At 37.6% G+C, this 4,801-nt stretch overlaps 1 non-coding gene across 1 annotated transcript; it reads right to left on the bottom strand.

Annotated features, from left to right (window-relative positions):
* Positions 1-409: 409 nt before the first annotated feature.
* LOC141681262 (small nucleolar RNA R71) lies at positions 410-516 on the bottom strand. Its single transcript, XR_012558703.1, has one exon. It is a non-coding gene; the product is annotated as a small nucleolar RNA R71 (small nucleolar RNA).
* Between the last annotated feature and the right edge of the window lie 4,285 nt (positions 517-4,801).

Genomic DNA, 4,801 nt, shown 5'->3' with positions numbered 1-4,801 from the left:
AAAAAAAGTTGTTATTGCAATGGGAGAACCAACAACGAATCTGAATGCTTTGATGGATTACTCTCAACTGAAGATCAATGATATTCAGTCTAGCATTATCAGACCAGCCATCGCGGCTAATACTTTTGAGATCAAATCGAGCACGATTCAGATGGTGCAGAACTCAGTTCAGTTTGGGAGTGCTCCAACAGAAGATCCCAACATGCACATCAGAGACTTCATCGAGATCCGCGACACTTTCAAATTCAACAATATTTCTGAAGATGCTATAAAGCTAAGGCTTTTCCCATTCTCTTTGAGGGATAAGGCTAAGCGTTGGTTGCATTTTCTACCACCAGGCTCTATTACTACTTGGGAAGATCTTGCTCAGAAGTTTCTTACAAAATTCTTCCCTATGGCAAAGACAGCTGCAATCAGGAACACTCTTACTCAATTTACGCAGCAATCGGGAGAGTCTTTGTGTGAAGCTTGGGAGTGCCATAAGGAGATGCTTAGGAAATGTCCTCGTCATGGGATGCCTGAGTGGATGATTATCAACTGCTTTTATAATGGTTTGGGAGCACAGTCTAGACCCATGCTCGATGCAGCATCAGGTGGAGCCTTATGGGCTAAGTGTTACGATGACGCTTATGAGTTGATTGAACTGATGGTTGCTAATGAATACCAGAACCCAACTCAGAGACTACCTCAAGGCAAGGTAGCAGGAATTCTGGAGGTGGATACAACTACTGCTATAGCTGCTCAGCTTAAGGCTTTAACGATGAAGGTGGATTCTTTGGCTAATTATGGAGTTAATCAGATCACAAGTGTTTATGAGTTTTGTGTTGGTGCGCATGAGACGGAGCAGTGTGTTATATCTAGTGAATCAGCTCAGTTCGCAAGCAACTTATAGAGGTCGCAGCAACCAGTTCCAGCCACTTATCATCCCAACAACTGCAATCATCCTAACTTCAGCTGGAGCAACAATCAGAATGCGGTGCAACAGTCTTATCAACAGTATGCAGTAAAGCAATACAACCCTCCTGGTTTTCAACAACCACAGTATACACCAAGACAACAACTCCAACTTCAACAACTACCACATGGAATTACAAGTCAGTCTAATAAAAAATCTGAATTGGAGGAGTTGAGGCTCATGTGTAAGAGCCAAGCGGTTTCTATTAAGACCTTGGAGAATCAAATTGGGCAGATTGCCAATGCCTTGCTGAATCGACAACCTGGTACACTCCCTAGTGACAAAGAAGTTCTAGGAAAGAGGGAAGTTAAGGAGCAGGTCAAGGCAATTACATTGAGATCTGGGAAGGTTGCAAGCCCTGAAAAATCTCAAGTTCCAGAATCTGAAGTTATGACTGAAGAAGATGTGCCGAAGGAAGCAGAATTGAAAACAAGGAAGAAAAATATGGAACACAATCCTCTTGAGGGTAATACAGGGGAGAAATAGGTCTATCCTCCACCTCCTTTTCCTAAGAGGGTGCAGAAGCAAAAGTTGGATAAGCAATTTGCTAAATTTCTGGAGGTGTTCAAGAAATTTCATATCAACATACCTTTCGCAGAAGCTCTTGAATAGATGCCTAGCTATGCGAAGTTTATGAAAGGTATTCTCTCTCGGAAAGTGAAGCTCGATGACTTAGAGACCGTTGCTCTTACGGAGGAATGAAGTGTTGTGCTGCAACAGAAGTTGCCTCCGAAGCTTAAAGATCCTGGAAGCTTCACTATTCCTTGCTGTTGGATTTTAAACGCAGCGGGGGCATGGCAAAACACTTTTACACATATAAAATCCAAAAAAAAAACATACAGATCATGAATAAAAATTCGAGGGATCGAATCTAACCTTTAAAAATAATTCGGAGACAACGATCAGAGATCCTTAGCAGTTGCTCCTCAAGTGTGAAGTACTCCACCGGTATCCACCAAGAAAACGATGTTAAGGAGGAGGAAGGAGGTGGAGAGAATTGGGTTTTCCAAACTTTTTGGGTTTTGTGTGGGTTAGAATAAAATTAGGGTCTATAATAGTGTATTTATAGGCAAAATTTTCAGCTGAAATTTTCCCATAAATATTATTATTATTATCCCATTTATTATTCTCATTAATAATTAAAACACCTTTTAATCATTAATCCTTTTTCTAAACACTTTAGAAATAATTCTCTCTCTTGATTTAATTTCCAAAAATTAAATCCTTTAATTAATAATATTAAGAACTTTTCTTAATTAATTTATAATTAATTAAATCTCATTTAATCAATTATTAAATTTGCCAATTAATTATTTATTTCATAAATAAATAATTATTAACCATTATTAATTAATTCCTCCACCATTAAATCATTCTCTTTTTATGGTGTGACCCTGTAGGTTCAATATTAAGTCGGTAGTAAAAATAAATAATAATAAAACTATTTTATCATTATTTATATAAATTCTCTAATTTATTAAATATGATTAATTAATTAATCACATTTATTCTACATCGTGAGGGATACTTCTCAGCATATCACGACTATCCGGATAATATGAATTCACTGCTTAGAATACCAAGAACCTATTCAGTGAATAGTTACCGTACAATAAACTCCTTCTACCCTACAATGTCCCGATTAAATACAAGGCATGGATCTCGTGTCAAGCCTATCTAATTTAATCACTTGCTTTCCATTTACTATGCTTAGTTCTATGCAAATTAGAAATTCCTTTCTAATTTCATTCACTCTGGCTAGAGATTCCTGAACTAGCATAAGTGGATCAGCCTTGAACATTCGCTTCCTTCACTGGAAGGGGTATATCCTTTATTGATCATACACTATCTTCGTGTATAAATTCCTATACCCAGAAGAGCCCTAATAATTGTCCCTGGAGACTAAGAACTAAACCAAAGCATAGTTCAGTGTACACAAGATGACTATGAAGACCTCAAGTCTAAGGATACTTGTACAACTATCACTAGGTGAACAACTGCTGACACGTGAGTGAACTCCATCAGTTGTTCAGCTGTGCGAGTCATGTTCAGTGAACTTATTCCATAATAATCACCTACATACTAGCTATAGTGTCACCACACAAATGTCTATGAGAACAGACATCCTTCATAATGAAGCAAGCATAGTATGTAACGATCTTTGCGGATTATTAATTACCAGTTAGTAATCCTACGACCAGGAACTATTTAAGTTTAGAGTTATCATCTTTTTAAGTCTCACTATTATGATCTCATCATAATCCATAAAAAGCTTTACTCTAAACTATGGTATATCTTACTTAAACACTTAAATAGATAGAGCCCGTAATAAAAACAAAACAAGTCTTTTATTAATAACAATGAAATCAAAACAGATTACATAAAAGTTATTCCTAAATCCTAATACATGATTGGACTTAGGACATATTCCTTTCAATCTCCCACTTGTACTAAAGCCAATCACTCTGGTATCTAATACCCATCTTGTCTTTATGACGATCAAAGTGACTTTCATAAAGTAGCTTTGTGAGTGGGTCTGCTATGTTGTTATGTGTGTCAACTCTAATTCAATACAATATAAGAAATGTTACCGCGCTCCCACTATCCCTTTTGTAGACCCATGGTTCATCTTTGTTTTTTTTGATAAAATCAAACTCTTTGATTGTCTCATCAAAACGATTGTTCCATCTTTCGAGAAGCCTGCTTTAAACCACATTTGGTTCGCTGCAGCTTACACACTAGGTTTTCATTTCCCTTGGAAAGAAAACCATCTGGCTATATGCCAAATCTCATAGTCGTAGTAAGCAGCATTCGCAAGCAAAATCCGAACTGATTTTAACAGGGCTACAGGTAAAAGGTTTCATCAAAGTCAATCAATTGCCTTTGTTTGAATCCTTTTGCCATAAGCCTGGCCTTAAAGGTCTCCACCTGGCCATCTGCTATAATCTATCTTTTGTATACCATATACATAGATTCCATTCTGGATTTCATGGCACTATGCCATTTCTCTTAGTCAACACTACTCATAGCCTCATTATAGGTTACAGGGTCGTCATCATCAATGATCGACAACTCATTGTCATTCTCAATGACAAGGCCATAATACCTCTCAGGTTGGCGAGACACTCTCCCTGATCTATGAATGGGCTGTTCCACAAAAGGTTGTTCAGTCAGAACAGGTGTTTCCACTTGATCCGTAGTAGTTTGTGCTTCTTGAACTTCATCTAGTTCAATTTTGCTCCCACTGTTTCCTTCAAGGATAAACTCCTTTTCCAAGAAGGTAGCATGTCTGGAGACAAACACCCGATGATCGGTGCAAAAATAATACCCTAAAGTCTCTTTAGGATATCCCACAAAACTACATTTTCCGGATCGATATTCCAGCTTATTTGGGTCAACTTTCTTGACATAAGCTGGACATCCCCAAATCTTAACGTGTTTAAGATTCGGTTTCCTTTCTTTCCATATCTCATACGAAGTTTGAGGAACAGATTTTGGAAGGCACCTTATTCAGTAAATATGCTGAGGTTTCCAATGCATAACCCCATAGGAATACTGGAAGATTTGCATAGCTCATCATGGACCGAACTATGTCTAACAAAGTTTGATTTCTCCTTTCAGATACTAATCTGGAGGAGTCCACTGGGAGACTATACCATTTACTTTGAGATAATCCAGAAACTCTCCGTTCAAGTATTCACCACCTCGATCTAATCGAAGAGTTATAATACTATGTTTGGTTGTTTCTCCACTTCATACTTATATTCTTTGAACTTTTCAAAGGCCTCAGACTTGTGTTTCATCAAACACATATCCGAATCCAGATCTATTATCTATGAAAGTAAT

This window comes from Apium graveolens, chromosome 8 (assembly GCF_009905375.1).
Source record: "Apium graveolens cultivar Ventura chromosome 8, ASM990537v1, whole genome shotgun sequence".
Classification (NCBI taxonomy): domain Eukaryota; kingdom Viridiplantae; phylum Streptophyta; class Magnoliopsida; order Apiales; family Apiaceae; genus Apium; species Apium graveolens.
Note: the sequence above shows the minus strand (reverse complement) of the source record. Positions and strands in the feature narration are given on the sequence as shown.